We start from the raw sequence: 17,530 nt of genomic DNA, 5'->3' as shown, positions 1-17,530 counted from the left end.
TGGCTTTTCACCACTCCTGCGTGAGCATCTCACCACACCTTGCAGTTAAGGTATTTCTCCAAAGCCTGTATCTGTTTTCTGACATCATTACACAGATGGGAGAGTATGGAAGCTGTCTAAGGAAGTTAAAAGGCATGTCATGCTGTATTTACTTCCCAGTGGGGAAGCTGAGGCACAAAAGCGGCATATTCTGCCTAAATTAATTTCCTATTGCAGGAACTAACTGAGGTGATATCCCAGCCATTTGCCTCTTCCTTATCAAGAGTCTCCTAGGGCACTGCTGCAGCCCAGTGTCATCCCAGGCAGCATCCTTTTCACGCTGTGGTCTCTATTCTGCAAAAGAGACACAGCTCCAAGAAAAACTTGAATTCAAAAATCACAAATCAATGTATACAATTCTGGCATGCCCAAAGCACAAGTTACTAATGTTAATTTCATCTCCTGAGCCTCATGGCAGTGATAAATTACAGCCATTCATATACATGGACACTTTTACTGAACAAAACAAGGAGGCACACCCAGAGCAAGCATGTCTGGTAACCACTAAACACACATTTTGGTGCTGTACGTGGGCAGCAACTGCTGTCCGGAGTATTTTAATAGCAGAAACTGCACTGCTTGCTCTAGAAGGGAAAAAAGAAAAGGGAACAAAAACCCAAACAAACACCACCACAACACCAAAAATCCTGAATACATTCCTCCTCATAGTCAAAGCCAGAACACAAGAAACAACCAGTATAATTATTTCCACATGAGAAGTCAAATAAGCCTAAGAACACAAACACACGGAAAGAAACAAGCCTCCAAAAGTGGATTTGCAAAATAGTTCAACCTCACAGAAGTCAAGAACAGCAAAAACTACAGCTGAGCCAGCTGCAGGGCTGATGCCCCCTTCCCCACCCCAGCACTACCTGCTTCAAAACCAACCCAAAACTCCCCTACTCAGCATCCCAGCAGCAGTGAGTGTGATATATGCTGGCTCCATTTCAAGCACTGGTTTCATTTCTGCCCCAAGCTAGTGACCCCATCATAGCCTGCAGCAGTGTCTGCACACAGGCAGCATACAACACAAGGCCTACAGCAGCAGATGCCCTTAATACTGCACATCCTTTAGTCTTTGCCCCCATTTCAGTTTGCCTAAAGTTACCTCTTCTGGGTTGAATTGAGCACAAAGCCCCGTAAAGTGAATGCTGGTCCACCCACCTGCCTGGAGATACTCCTCCACAAGATGCACAGCATCCCTGTCATTCCAAGGGGAAGCATTCAGCACACCCAGCCCACATTCCCCAGCTGGGCTAGTGCTGGACCCAAAATCCTTAAAGGCTGCAGGAAAACAAATCTTCAGCAGGAGCAGAGCCAAGCTCTTACCCCACCATGCTTCCCCCAGAACACAGAAGCATGGCTTGGACACACTCGCTCTTCACCACAGACAAGTAAAAGCACTTTAAGGAGGGCTTTTTTTTCCCCTCCCTTCACTTTGTTTTAAAGGGCTGAAGAATTTCCTTCATGAAGGCTCCCGACTGTGGCTCACGCTGAGTTATTTTTAAAAGCACAGAACTAGATTTCCAAGACTGTGAATGAGGAAACGCAAAGCTTTTATTAAGCAATAATAGCCCAGACAATGGTCACAATTTCCCAAGGGTCTGAACACTGCAGCTGACAATAAGCTTTATTCCTCTACAAAACCTCCTTCACTGGCTCAGAGGGTTTGCTTTGTATGACCCAGGCTCACGTTAGGGAGTTAAAATAAAAAGCTCTATGGTCCTTTTCAGTGCGATTTCCTCCACCAACACACAGGTGATCAGAGATACAAAAATCACTGGGAAAAGATACTTGCACTGTCTCATTCCTTCCTTTGATAGTGCAGTAAGACCCCACCAAGCTTGCTACCAAGACATCAACCTACCTATCTGGACCCTCCCCTTGTGGATGGATCACACTGACAAACTGCCCAACCTTTCCAGGGTCAGGAGAACGAAATAAAACCCTTCAACTTTCTTCACTGATGTCTGAACCATCACACAATGATTCGCACTAAAATGGCCAGACACATGCTTCAGAGCTCAGATCTGCTACTACATGGTATAATCAGATCCAGTGACCACACCAGCTCTTCCTTCCTCTGAGAAGGAGGAAGTTGCAAATACGGGGAGCTTGTACAGCCTCCAAAAATACCCAATACCCAAAGTTTGGCCTTGAATAAGCCACTTCTCATTCAATACAGCATCATGGTTGGCCACAGTCAATTACCATTACACCTAAACTATCTGGTCTGGCTCTCCCTACACCTAGCAAAAGCAGCATGCGCTGCCGGGGCACGTGAAATTTGACTGGTTCAAGATGCTTACTTAGGACAAGATGAGCTGTGCTACAGAAAGGGGTGTTTTTCTGTGCTGACTATAAAGCAGATCTTGGAGGAAAAAAAAACAAGGAAAATTTGTAGACAGCTAGATCTCTACAGAAGAGTCCCAGCCTAAACGTTTCCAACTCAAATGCTGATCTCGCCTTAAACAATAAAGAGGCAAACATTATACATTCCTTAGTTACTCAAACTGACACCAGAGTATTTCTATCTTTCCACCATCTCTCTTCCTTCTTGTCCCAGCAAAAGCATGGCATGGCTACACAGCAACCTGAGGTTACAACTAACCTCGCAAACAAGAAGCAAGCTTAGATTCAATCTGATCGCTTCCCGAACTGGTCTACCACACAGCCAGGAGACCACAGCAGCTCTTTTTCCCAGCTTACCACAACTTCAGGGGGTTGTGAAAACATTTCTTAATCTTCTGTACCATCTGTCAGTCAGTCTATAACCAAGAGAGTTCATGCCCAAAGCAGAAAATACTTCAACACCCTTCACAAATAGCTGCAACACTCCTGCTGCTGGTGCATGCTCACCAACAGCCACCACAAGCCGCAGATACAACACACACGCCTGCTACATCTTCTTCCCCCTTCCATCACCCAAAGATGTTCAGACACTGAGAAATGGTTCAAGTTTCCTACAACTTCCTAAGGGAGAGTAGAAAAAGGTGTTTAGAGTTTTTAATTCAAGAGATGCTTCATCTCCTTCCCTGCCTGTAAAATCAAATATAAGACAATAGCCTTCTCATCCTTTGTTGTTTTTACTGTAAACTTCAAGGCCTCTTGACCCAATGCAATCCCTCAACTTGGCTTAAAATGCTACTGAAAAATAATTAATAATCAGCTTGTCTGTAAAATGCTGTTCATGTTATATATGCAAGCCACTCCATATTCTGTCCACAAAAGAATGTAGAAATTCAGGATATATTCAGAAAATGGATGTATTCAGAAACTGAGGATCCCAAAACACAGCCAGATACTGCCATTTAGAGATTTCCCAGAAGCACTTTTTGTGCAGCAACACCTGTAGATCAAAACATTTTATTTTCCACCCCAATAATCAATAGATTTGCCAGATTAACTGAAGATCTGTCTGATCATGACAGGCAAAGCTGCTGAATTTCAAGCAGCTGCCTGAAACGCACACTCAAAGAGCTTATTTGTGACACCAAACAATAAACATAGCCCCTTCAGTGCTCACTTCCAAGTAGTAAAACACTCTGGGATGAGGAAAGAGCCCATGACAGTAACAGGAGTGGCCACAGGTGACAAACATGCATGCCAGCAGCTGCTGCTTGGCAGGTGACCCATAGTCTCCATCTAACCAAGTGATGATCAGAGGCAGACTGCAGCCAGTGCTTCATCTGCGGTCAGCAAGAACCACAGAGACTGGAATGGCATGAGGAAGACAGAACTTCAAAATGCAGCCCTAACAGCAAGCATAGCTTCAATTAACAAGCTGTATTTGCAAGGCCAGAATCCAAAAATGCTCCACAGCATCCAGTCATCAAACTGTTGCTTAAAGTCATATCATGATAAGGAATTGGGTGTCATCTGGCTGAACAACTAATCCTGGCCAGATGCTAAAACTGCCAGTCAGTAAGTTGTTCCTATATCCTACACCATTTGGGGCCCTGCCACAGAGAACAGTCACACACCATCACTCATGCACCTGTGAAAGTGGTCTGAGAGGCTTCCTGCAGTTCCAATCCATTTGCCAAATGATACCTCATTTTTGGTTCACAGGAAGGTATCACACCCTACCTCACTGCTGAAAAGCCTTTTCATTCCTATCTTTACAAATCATGTTATGCAACAGGTAATTCACTCCTACAAACGTAGGAGCAAAAATGCCCTTCAGCATTAATAACAATTCTAAATTACTATAATCTTAATAGAAATAAGATAATGGAGATTTTATTATACAACTCTGCAAATTACTTAATTTAACCTTATATATTTTTTGCTTGATTTAAGACACTTTTTCCTGCTCTGCCCTTCATGCCTGCCTGTGAGGGTCCACACAACAAAACTCAAATACGGTTGTTAACTTTCAGATCCTGCATAACAGCTATTTTTTGACCTACAGAATATCCAAGCACGTACCCCAAAAAGTATGAGCCAAGAATAAGTTATTCCAGGCGCTTTAGAAGACACTGCTCTCAAGAAAGTGGTGACAGATACCATCTTTGGAAAGATTCAGGACTGTGAAGTACTAAGTCTTCATTGTATCAGTGAACTCTACAGTAATATGATAAACATTTTGGCATATAATGAATTTGCTGCATTACATTTACTGTCTGGGCTACCAAAGATCAGCTGGGAACTGATCAATTGTAGGAATAAAACTCCCTCACAGCTCAAAACTATGATGGAGATCTTGCTGCTTGCATCCAAACTGCAGCAAAAAGCTGGGAGGGTGAATAATAATAATAATAAAAAGTATATTTAAAAAACACTGTAACAGTTCATTACCTCACCATTTACATCAGCTTCCACATTTCACAGTACCAGCAGCGAGATGCCTACAGTCACTCTAGCTGGACTGGTCCTGAAGCTGCATCTTTACTGTTTGAATCCCAAGATTCATTTATGCCAGCAACAAACCTCTCAAAGATAACCTCAAAAAAGTCACAAGCATCCCAGGAGCTGGAAGGACAGGCTGCACAGTAGCTCTGAAACACAAGGAAAATCGTGTGCTCTAGGCCCAGTTCCACCATCAGCTCGTTCGGATGACTCACGTAATTTCATACAGACACGTCTTTGCATCTCTGTTTCTTTACCTGCTTGGAGGCATCAGTACTTTGCCATTTTGCAGTCTCATCTGAAAAAAACAAAACAAAAAAAAACACACCACCAAAACTAAAACCCCACACATGAAGTTGTCTGTATCTCCTCAAACCTAGGAAAGGAGATGCTGTGGTCTTTCTCTGGACACCCTTACCTCTGCAGTGGCTAAAGGCATCCACAGAACACATGAAGCCAACAGATACCAGTGTCTGCTGATCTATGGAGAAACCTCAGCCAGCCAAATTGTCTCACTTTCTTGGCTCCCATTTTCAACAGATTAAATAAAATTATCCCAGGGGTTTGGCAATGGACCAGAACGCAGGAGATCACTTCAAGACATCTGTAATAGCACACAATTAACAACAACTCCTCAATTTTGCCTTATGACCTCACTCATTAGGAAGAGTTTTATCGCCCGCCAATAACATCTTTACAAACACTCCCCCCCCCTCCCCCCAGCATCTCTGCCAAGTCTTTCCTTACTGCCATTATAAGCCTGAGGCTTTTCTTTCCACCCCATGAGATGGAGTCAAGGTAAGATCTTAATTTTCTCTACCATCTGCAATGAAAATGCCTATACACACATGCCAAACAAACTGGAATTAAACCATTAATTTCAGTTTAGTCAGCTCACACACTACAGACTAAGTCAATACTTGATAGATATTTAGCAAGGACTACAATTTATGTAAATTTAGTGCATTGTGCCCACAGGAACAGATTATAGCAAAAGATGAGAGAGCAGGACACGATGCTTGGGATCTGGGGAACAAACACTAGATAACCACAAACTTCTTTTGGCTGGAGACCTCCTGTTGTCAAGAAAAAGGGGTTTGGGGGAATAGAAGGAGCACTGTCTCAAGATCAGTCCTCCAAACCAGGCCTGCTTCACAAGAAACAACCAGCCTTCCTGCAAACAGCACTATGCGCGAGTGAGAACATCTCATCTTTCAGAGAGGCAGGGTTGCTAAGGCAATCACACAAAAGGCCCCTTGTCTGCACCACTCCACAGTTTCTCAGCACATCCCCATCACTATATGAGCTATAGGGCAGCTCAGACCATACAAGAAGCTAAATGCAGTCTCCATCGCAAAACCATGCATCCCTGCAGCAGTTCTTAAGAGCAGCTAATGTTTGCTGGTATCTTAACAGCTGCTCCACAGCTGGCAGAGAACAGGGAAATTCTGAGGAAAAGGATTTATGTGAAAATAATGCCAATGAGGAGAAAGTCACAGGCAGAAAGCAGAGCGTGAGAAATAAAACAATAATAGACAGAACAGATGAAGCTCAGCTTCACCATAAATTTCGACCAGCCCACTACTATTACTCTTAGTTTTCAACAGAAACCACAAAAAAAAAGAAAAAAAAAAGGAAGAAACCATCAACTGCAGGACAGTCTCTCAGCCTCCCACCCCTTTCTGCGATTTTTCACAGTTTCTGAAATGCAGTTATTTAAAACAAGCACATCCCAGCAGATATCGATGCTGTGAGTCAGCAACATCTCTTCACAGATGTGATCTCTCCCCAAAGTGACTGTTTTCCCAAGCAGCATCTCCAGGCCAAGAGAGGCATCAGCACAACTCGCTGAGTTTTGTGCCAGCACTGTTTAGAAGAAAAGCTGCTGAAAACACCCAGCATGCCAAGTTCATTAATGACACCCCAAAGAAATGGGCTCACCCCAGATTGTGTCAAATTTCAATATGAAGCTGCTCCAAGTTAGAAGACTGAATTTTTACCTTTTTGATATAAAAATCTGAAGAAAATAGAAGCAACCATGTCTGGGCTGTACCACCAGCAGAATGACCAGCAGGTCAAGGGAGAGGATTCTCCCCCTCTACTCCACAGTGGTGAGACTCCCCTGCAGTCCTGCATCCAGCTCTGGGGCCCCAGCATAAGAAGGGCATGGAGCTGTTGAAGCAAGTCCAGAGGAGGCCATGAAGACGCTCCAAGGGCCAAAGCACCCCTGCTATGGAGGCAGGCTGAGAGAGCTGGGTTTCTTCAGCTTGAAGAAGAGAAGGCTCCAGAGAGACCTTAGAGCACCTTCTAGTGCCTGAAGGGCAAGAAAGCTGGAGAGGGGCTTTTGACAAGGATTTGTAGGGATAGGGCATAGGGCAATGGCTTTAAACTGACAGAGAAGACATTTAAATTAGATCTTAGGGAGAAGCTGTTCCCTGTGAGGGTGCTGAGGCCCTGGCACAGGGTGCCCAGAGAAGCTGTGGCTGCCCCATCCCTGGCAGTGTTCAAGGCCATGTTGGATGGGGCTTGGAGCAACCTGGTCTAGTGGAAGGTGTCCCTGCCTGTGGTAGGAGGGCTGGAACTAGATGAGATTTAAGGTCTCTTTCGAACCAAACCATTCTATGATCCCATGAGTTCCTTTAACTGCCACTTTAATTTTTCATGATAGCATCTTCTTCTATCATCACAGAGAGATACTAAAGCTTCTGGATCTCTCTAACCCTGTTGCATGTGCTGGTTCATCCTGCTAGTTGGCAAAGTTCTTTGTTTACACAAGATCTGGGAAATGGTGTCAAAATGGAAGATTAAGGAGTATGTCAATGAAAAATCCCATTAAACAGAACATTAGGGGTGTGGGAGGGGAAGTATTGATACAACCTCCCTCTTTCACTACCAAACACAGTCCTCTTCTGCCAGTCGGTATGAAGCATTACACAGGTCAGAGCTACTACTGGCAGAGAAATCTGCTCATAAAAAACAAAGCTACATGCGTGAAAATATTCCTTCTTTTGTACGTAACTGGGAAAAGGAGTATCCAAACACCAAGTAAACAGTTCACACCAGCTGCAGAGCGTGGAGCCTCCCACCCAGCAGCATCCCTGGGACCTTCCAAGGAGCTAATCTGTTGGCAAAAGGAAGGTGCCTGCAAATACACCAGATACAAATTCAGGGAAAAAAAAACCCTGCTTTGCAATGCTGTGGCTCACCAAAGGAATGGGTTTGGTTTTTAACTCAGTCACAAAGTAAAACTTAAACCCAAATATACATAGAAGTTCATAGCAACATTTCTTCTCACCCCAGACAAACTCTGTAGCTGCAGAAGCTGAAGGAAATGACACCGCCAGCAGTGAACATATACATACCCTACATTTGAAAGCACAAAGAACAAAGCTCTGCTGAATCTGGGAATTAGTAAACCTGACAGGTTTAACTTCAGTTTATCCCCTGGCAATTTAGCTACTGTTTAAACATGGAGCTTGGGCATTACATCATCTGTTTGCAGGGGATGTTTTCAGGTTTTTTTCAAGTTAAAAAAACCGTTCTTGTGTTCACAGCTTGAGGAACATCGCTTATTCCCCACAGACTCAACAAAACGAAGGGGTGGATCAAACTTTTTGCAGGAGCCCTGCAAGCAGGGAAGCAAACATCTAAACTGCTTTGCAAGTTCAAACAGCAGATGATCTTATCTGGAATGTAGCAGGAAATACAGAGTGCCCTCAGGTTTGTCTATTCAGATTCAGAGATGAAAGGACAGCTCTTGTCAAGTTACAATGTGCAAAACCCAGCCTGATTAGTGGCTGAAATCACACATGCTTCTGCTCACCCACCTCCAGTGCAGCGTGGATTTAAGATGACATGTGATTGGGTCCTGTTCCATTCTTCCACTCATTCCTGTCATCTGTGCAAATAACTCCATCATTTCAGTCCTTCTCAATACCATGCTGCCTTAGCGGACTAGACTGAGACGCAGGGAAGGATCAGAGCACACTGAGCTACTGGAGATACTTTCAGTGCCTGTTCTCTTGATCCATGTTGGACAGTCATTTGAGACTTCCTTTCCCTGGATACACACAGATATCCCCAATGCAATTTGGTTTCTAAAAGCTTGGCAGAACCCTAATATTGCAGCATCTGCTCTTGGACTCTTGTTTCGGAGATTTCTGCGGTGCCTTTGAAGGGCAAGGCTCCAGCAGTCTCTTCAAGCACAGCTTCAGAAAGCATGCAGTGCATTGGGCTCTCACATGGAAACTCGAATACAGAGTTGATCTGAGAGATATTGCACAATCTGTTTCTCTGACCCTTCAATCTCAAGATTTTAGAGAGGAAAGAGGAAGAACAACAGAATTTCAAAAGGGTAAAAAGAAGACCCATTGGTGTCACCCCTGAGCAGTTCTCACACAGACCCACAGTCTGTATGGAATGAGGCACTCTCAGACGTTTGACATTTTCCTACATACCAAACCCACAGTGGTCTGTGACCACAGTTCAAGAACACAAAGAAATAAGATTTCATACTACTTTTGCTCAAACTTTGTAAAATTAAATAAAAAATTAAAATAAAACCCTATTTTCTTTCCTTAACCCAGTAAGGTTCCAAGAACTAACACTTAACACTAACCAGCTAACACTAAAACAAAACCCAAACCAAAAACAAAACCCAAACAAAAGCCAACAGTAAGGCACAGCCCTTTCACCACTATGCCTCTAAACATTCAAAAAACACAGTGAGAATTTTCTCCTTAGATTAAAAAACAAAAGAATACAGCATTATTTTGAAATAACCCCAAGGACAAGCAATTCTCGCTAAAAACAAACAAACAAACAAAAAGCATAAACCAAGAGCCCAAACAAAAATCCCAACCTCCCCACCCCAAAGTTTCAGAAAACTACATTTGTTGAAGTCCTGTTTAAGACAGCTTAACCTTTAAAAAAGCCAGAAGTGTATCACACACAGAAAAATAGGCTTTGCTGTCAGAATTTAATTAAAACAAACCCAAACCAACTCAATTCTGCTCTGTATCAAGATAGCCAGGAGCTGATCTGGGAGAAAGTCAAGCAAACAAATTTTCTCTGGGAGATTCCAAAAGGTCACTGCAAACTATTACTAAATACAATACTGAAAGCAACATAAGCCAATTATTTGTTTCAATTTAAAAAAGTATCTTTGCCATTCTAGTTATTATTTGGAAAGAGCAATAATTCCAAGGATTGCATAACCAGTTAAATAATTAAATGAATACCAAGGAACCATTAAAACTACATTTCAAAGCAAGTAGTATACACAACCGTGTTTCCTCTTCCCCTCCCCTCCACTTTTGTTTAACACAGTTCCCAAAACAGATCTCATCCACAGTTAAACTTGGGCCAGAATGAAGACATTCCTTCCCATGTATGGGAAATAAGGGAGATAATTTCACTTCTCCTAACAAAAGTCATAGCAAAGAGGCCTCAGAGTAGACACAGGCAATAAAAAGAAGTGACAAAGTCTGAAAAGATCTGTACCAACACCACATCTTCCCTGTTGTCTCCCTACCAAACAGCCTTCAAAATGGGGCATTTTCTTCTTTCAGTGCAACTCCAGCCCCCATTAGCAGAACTGTGTGTCAGCACAATCCTCAGCTTTACCCAGCAGCATGCAGGGGCTGAAAAATGACCATGCTACTTCAGTGACTTTCAAAGCCACACACAGCTATTCTAGGCCCTTCAGCACGTTCATTTATAACAAGTCTTCCCTCTTCATTAAATCACCCTCATTGGTCCTAGCGGACTCCAGAGTTGCAGTAAAGATAGGAAGAGCACTGAGGCAGACCTCTGACATAGCACAGCACCTGTGGCACTGTCCCATGACCTGTTCCACATCTGCCCAAACCTTGCAAAGCTCAGAAATTCCTGTTCCCGTCAGGGGATGAGACACATGTATGCAATTTCCTCCCCAAGGAGCAGGTACCCATCCAAACCATCCCCTACAGCAGCTAGAAATACGAGGCATTTATCCCCCTTGTAGCCTTGGGACAGCAAAATTCAGAGTATCAGAGCCGAGTAAAAAAATCTCAGAATTCAGAGCAAGTCTCCTCCTCAGGCACTGTCAGTATTCCTATCTCTTATCTTGGAGAGCCAGCTTGGACTCAAGACAGGAATATCCTAATGCAGTAACATTAATCATAGAATGGTTTGGGTTGGAAGAGACCTTAAAGCTCATCCAGTTCCAACCCCCCTGCCACGGGCAGGGACACCTTCCACTAGACCATGTTGCTCAAAGCCTAGCTTTGAACACTGCCAGGGATGGGGCAGCCACAGCTTCTCTGGGCAACCTGTGCAAATGCCTCACTACCTTCACAGGGAAGAGCTTCTCCCTGTTATCTAATCTAGGTCTATGCTAAGACAGTAAACCAACAGTAAGAAAAGGGGAGGAGGGATACCTAGCAACTCCCCCCCCCCCCATCCTACTAAGAGGTTCCCCATTTCCTCCAAAACCCACATGCAGTTTGCTGTTCGATTATCAAACTGAATCACTTCACTGAGGCACCATACAAATGACAGGGACTGCAGAGCTGAGAGATGGAAAGGGACCAAGGCCATCCCTCCCAGCAACATGCTATGAAATCAGTTCAATCATGTCACAAACCTCAAATACAAAGGTCAGTATCAACCAGTATGGCAGTACTTCCCCACATCCAGAAGCTCTGCAATACACTCAGATACTATGGAAACGCTCACCTCCTTTTCCTAAAGATTTATAAAGCACAGAAGCAGGAAAAGGTGACAAAAGAGTTTGGGTATAATCCCCTCTCTCCTCAAAAGGCTCCACATAAACATATAAATAGTCCATACACAGTATGAGTTAACACAGAGCTCCCTCAATACGCAAATGGCTCTGGTAAACAGGCTAAGAATAGGTACAGGGACAGCAAAGCATCCAAACGAGACACCCGTGCAAAGCAGCACAAAGCTCACAAGGAACATTTGCAATACTGCTTTTGCTTTAATCAGTTTTAAGAAGAGGAAATACACTTTGGTTCTTTTTATAATACCTACTCTATTACATTTGTCAAACAGCTGCCACTTTCTGTCCCTGATATAGCTGCTTTCAGTGGTAACCAAAAGGCTCGCCATGCCTGCACATGTATTATAGATCAGAGATGAATATTAAAACAGACTCTAGATCTGTCTAGAGATTACATGTCACTCCTTCCAAGTCAGTGGAATTCTACAGATATGCAAGTTGCAGCAAAGCCTGGGTCATACTTGTATAAACTACTCCAGAAGATGCTCTCAGCCTTGCTGCCTGAGAAACACCATCTGAAATGCAACCTCAGTAAGAGAGACATTCATCTCATGCAAAAACATCTTTCCTGACATCTCCTTCAACAAGGAAGAAATAATTCTGTTGCTTGGTCTTTCTAATCAAAATCTCATTGTCCTGGAAATATAAAAGCAGTTTCCAGAGAGAAAGCAGGTCTGATTCCTGAGGGGTGGGAGAGTTAGCTTCTGTACAAAAAAGCCTTGAGATACCTGCCAGCTCCATCTCAATCGTTACCCCTAACTAACTACACCCTTGGGACATTTGCAAAAGGCTTGGCACTATTCATCACTGCCACAAAATAAAAATAAAAACAAAGTCAGGATACCCTGGAGGCAAATGTGAAAAACCAACTGCAAGATTTGTTTGAATGTTTTTCTTACTATGTTCATTAAATTTTACTTTTTGCTGAGAATTCTAAGATTAACATCAACATTAACACTTGGCAGATGGCACTGATTCACAGCTTTCTCATGAAGAAAAGTAGCCTCAAACCTGCTTAATAGGTACAAGGTGTAAGGCATTTGCAGCCTACAAGAGACCAACAGCAAAACACCAAAGAGCTTCTGGATTCATCAAATCCCACCTGATTTGCAAGAAAGCAACTGTGTCAGAATCTACTCCATGTTCTGCTTTTAGTGATCAATGAAGTAACAGCCACAGAAAACTCCTGTTAAAGATCATGACAAGGACAGCTCTTGCCTTCCTCCAGGTCCTTAGTTTTGCTTCCTGACACACAGTTGAGAACTCACAAGGAAAGGCTCAACAACAGCTAATTGTCAGATGCCACAGTAATTAGTGGCAATTTTCCAATACATCCATCTCTGGCTGGATTTCCGATAGCTGGCTCTTTCTCAATCCCCACATTAATGTGAAGGTACACAAGGTAGGCGGCACATTCATTTACAAGTACCGAGGTCCTCCCAGGAGAGACGCCTAAGAAAAAAAATAAAATCTTATGTAACCAAGGCATGGGTTGGGTTTTTGCCTTCCCATTTGCTACAGGATTATCTTTATTAATTATCAGAGAGTGATGTTACCTGCTCCCTTACATACATTATTGGATGTATGATGCATTTCTCATAGTGAATGGGCTCCCGTACCACGTGTTATCTCTGGACAGCAAATAACCTCTAATGAGGAAGACAGGATCACACTTTCCTGTCTTCTCCTGGTTACACATCACAGCTTTGAAGTTACTACTCTGCTTATACCAAGGGTTTCTACCCTGTTTTACTTGCAGACCCTTACAACTTTCCCTGCAAACAGAAAGGCTCCCAGTAGCAAATTCAGGACTGCTTTGCTTAGACTTTATAGACCCTTAGAAAGAGACTTGCACCACTACTCTATATAGTTAGGCTCTGCTCTCAACTCTGAGGCTCCCCACTCGCTTGGCAGCTCTTCTTTTCACAAGCTCAAACGCTTCCATGCCAACCTTTTCCTGGCATCATCTGCATGCCAGCAGTACTCCATAGCCTATACTCCACTCAACACCAACACAATCCAGAACACATCACTTCCCACTAAGTGCCCACATGGAGCAGACCTGCAATATAATTACTTCCTCCTGCCCATAATAGAAACACTAAGACGTGTACAAATTTCATCCCAATGCGTTCCTGCATTACATACGATGCGGAGGCATTTAATCAAGGGAGGATGAAAGATAGAGAAGTCTTTCCAACATTCAGTGACGTGCTTAATTCCATCACATTCAAATCTGGCCCCAGAAGGTGGAGTACATACAGGATAGGGAAAAGAAAAGCTTATCCTCACACTGATAATTGAGACATGTTGACAGGACAACATAACAGAGGGTGTTGATGGTTTTAATTGTACTGCCTTTATATAAGCAGAGGACCCAATTCCCACAATAAGCTGCCAAATTTGAATTCATCATCCATTTGGCTGGACTTAGAAAGTACTTAGCCTGTCAAGAAGTGTCCCTTAAGGAAGACAACACACGCACATGACAACAAATTTCCTGCTCCATGGCATCTTGACTTTCAAATAAATGTAATTCACTTCCAGATGAATTCATAAATGACCAATATACTGGCATAGATTTGAAATGACCACACAGCTCTACAATCCTTTCATGTTACACAGAAGGGCTAGCACAAAACACCAAGAAAGCTCATACCACAGAGTCAAATGTCAGAACATACACTTCAGCACAGCAACATTCATACCAAAACACAACAGGAACAGAAACAAACCTCAGGCTATCTGCACTGCCACTACCCCTAAGTAGAAAGTCAGATAAGATGATACCTGCAAATAATTTTGAATCATAAAAGAAAGTATTTTATGAAACAAGACAGATAAAAGGCTAACCAGCTGAAAACTGTACATAAAGTAAGTAAAAATGTTACTTGTGCAGTACACTAGAAAAGCGACAAATTTTTTTAATGTACCAAAATTCATGGGTAGGGTATAGGCAGAGAAAACACACACCCCCAGTGCCACACAACAAGATCCCAAGCATTTAAGAAATTGGCTGTAAGAGCAGAACCTCTGAGGCACATCAAAACACATGCCTTATTAAAAAAAAAACCCTTCTTTACACCCATTACTGATTACAGATGGTTTGAAGTTTCAGGGTTCCCTCCCACTTGACAAACATGGAGACTCATCCAGAACATGAATCCTCTATTTTCTCCACTTAATTTTAATCAATGAGGGACAGGTCACTTTGTAGTGTTATTGGTTATGTCAACATAGCCCTGAGAAACCAGCGTCCACTCACCAGGTTAGCAGGGATAAATCCCAGCAGAGGGAGCACAGCAAACCTAAGCATTTCTGATTTGAATGGCTTCGGCACCTTAAAACTTCTTCAGCAAACAATAAAAAAGAAAAAGCTACTGGAACTTGCTTTTAAATTGCTACAGTCTTGATGGGAATGTCCAGCAAGTCAAAGCAGAAGCTACAAAATACCCTTTCAAATCCATTTGTGATAGATTAGTCAGTCCTCTAAACTGCTCTTGCTGGTAACAGACGTCAATTAACTAATAGCAATGATTTCACAAAAATGGGATTTCAATTTGCACTTCAAAACTGGCCCTGCAGCTGCTGCATAACAACATCAATGTACCTGGTGGGCCGGTGCTCAAGGCTTCCTACGCCCAGGCAATCCAGGGATTGATTAGCTGTGTGCCACGGAGCTGTACACACTTCGGTCTTTATCCTCCTTAAAAAAAAAAAACAACAGCCCAAAATGGCTTTGCACCTTTTCTCAGGCAACATCCACCACCATCATTTGCATCTGACAAACAGCCTCTACACTGCAGGAGCCAAACTTAACCACTACAATCCCCAGTAAATAGCACTTTCAAGTATTCTCCAAGAAGAAAACTACAGGCTCTTTGCTTTAGACACACTTAGAGGATGTGTCTAAATTACAGCCACAGAACTGCAAGCATATCATGCTAACTTTATTCCAACAGCACAGCCTATGTAGCATGGGTTACAGGAGACAGCTACAAGTCCCAGCTGTGTCCTCCAAATCCCATGGGAATGCTTCCTCTACTGCCTAGCCACATGCTAGCGGAGATATGCTTACCTGTACTGAAATAGCACTTATCTAAATATGCCTTGATTTTTTTTTTTTGCAAGGAAGCAAGCAAAAACCTCATGTATTTTGTTTGTTAGGTGGTTAAGGCATACGAATACCAGTCTGGGCTAAGATTCATTCACTACACTAGCAGCAAAAAGTCCACCTCAAGTTAAAACTCCAGAGTTAGGAACTGCTTCAAAATATTCAGTCTGTTCCTGCCCTAAAAAAAAAAAAAAAAAAAGAGGTTTTAACACAGATCACAGGTAGAGACAGTAGCGCTGGGAAAACCTATGTGCTAATGAGGCATCTCGAGCCAGTGATCAGGAGGTCCCTTCCCATTCTGTGTTTTTATGAGGTTTGCAAAGCAGAAGAATAGCCTCTGGACTAGGAACTAATTCACATTCGACTGCTGTGATCTTGGCTTCAAACAGGTAGTATGTATGGTGAGCTGCATGTCCCACCCCAGTAAAATCATCATTGTGGGCAGGGGGGAAACACCTCTGGGAAAACTGGCAAGACAGCTGGGAGAGGTGATAGGGGTCAGATAGCACAGAATAAAAGTCTGGCAGCAGAGAGTGAAAGGAGAAAAAAAAATAAATACACAGCCAGAAAGAGAAAGACAAACTCTAAAAACCTAAGATGACAGTGTCCTAGCATTTCAAGATGATAGTCAGGAAAAGAAGGTTGAAGCTGGGCTCTGGCTCCACATACACAAACAAGCTCTGGGAATGCATCAAAACAACATTCAACTAACCAGTTCACGGTCCCAGAAATCCATGCTACAAATATTCAAAGGAAGATTATGATCTTTCCCATCCCACCTGAACAGCACAAAAACAACCCTCCAATTTTGCCATATATCCCTTGGAAACAGTCTAAGCAAAGGCAATTCAACAATCATGTTTTTCTTGTTCTACATATTTGCTGCTTTTGCTCTGACTTGACAACTGCCAAAAGCCATCCTCACAGGCAAACAAACATGAGAGCTAACAGTCTCCACTTGAAGAATTAAGAGAATTTCAGAAAACTATTTTGGACTTCCTTTCTGCAAAAAGACATCAAGAAGCTCAAACTGTACCCGAGCTGAGCTGCCAGAAGAATTCAGCTGTACCATGCTCAAGTGAAGACAGTCAATTACCTCTGCTCCAGAATCTCATAACACAGAGCTGAACTAATGCAAACTCCTGTTTCTGGATTTAAAAACTAAAAAGAGGTCTCCCAAAGCCATGAGTAAACAAAGATAAAGCTGCATATAATAACTGGACTCTCAGATAGTACATAAAGTTACGGGATTCAGAGGAGAACACTTCTCTCTCTCCATCACCACATAATCAGACTGTGGTTCATTTCTGATGCCACTTCTGCACAGAAACTAGCTTAACTACTCATTGTTTGATAAAGCCCAACAATGTACAAAACACACCCCACATTTCAAGAACCCTGCTATCTTAAACATAATATATTTCTCCATGAAAACATAAATATCTTTAAGATAACCACCTGCATGTGACACTCCTTTCAGGAAACAAACATTTAATCTTCTTCATACAGATGTTAGACTTGCAGCACAGGAACCCAGGCATTTTAAAGCCAAGCTATCATACTGAGATATCAACGCACACAATTTAACAGGCACACACATGAAAAGAGATCAGAAACTACTCGCTGAGACACTGAATGTTCAGATTCTAACAGCACATCTGGAGTGCTTCTCAGCATCTTTGTGAATCCTTAATACCATTTTAACCATTTCCAGCTCCTCCGGGCTCCAAACTGTTTGGTTT

General features: G+C 42.8%; 1 protein-coding gene across 9 annotated transcripts in view; it reads right to left on the bottom strand.

Annotated features, from left to right (window-relative positions):
* Positions 1–17,530, bottom strand: part of EXTL3 (exostosin like glycosyltransferase 3) — a 154,647-nt gene that overhangs the window by 115,041 nt on the left and 22,076 nt on the right. The window lies entirely within an intron of this gene.

Source organism: Neopsephotus bourkii, unplaced genomic scaffold (genome assembly GCF_033783945.1).
Source record: "Neopsephotus bourkii isolate Nb327-2 ecotype Australia unplaced genomic scaffold, CSIRO-AGI_Nbou_v1 NB_1600, whole genome shotgun sequence".
Taxonomy (NCBI): Eukaryota; Metazoa; Chordata; class Aves; order Psittaciformes; family Psittacidae; genus Neopsephotus; species Neopsephotus bourkii.
The sequence above is the reverse complement of the archived record's forward strand: the minus strand, read 5'-3'. Positions and strand labels throughout refer to the sequence as shown.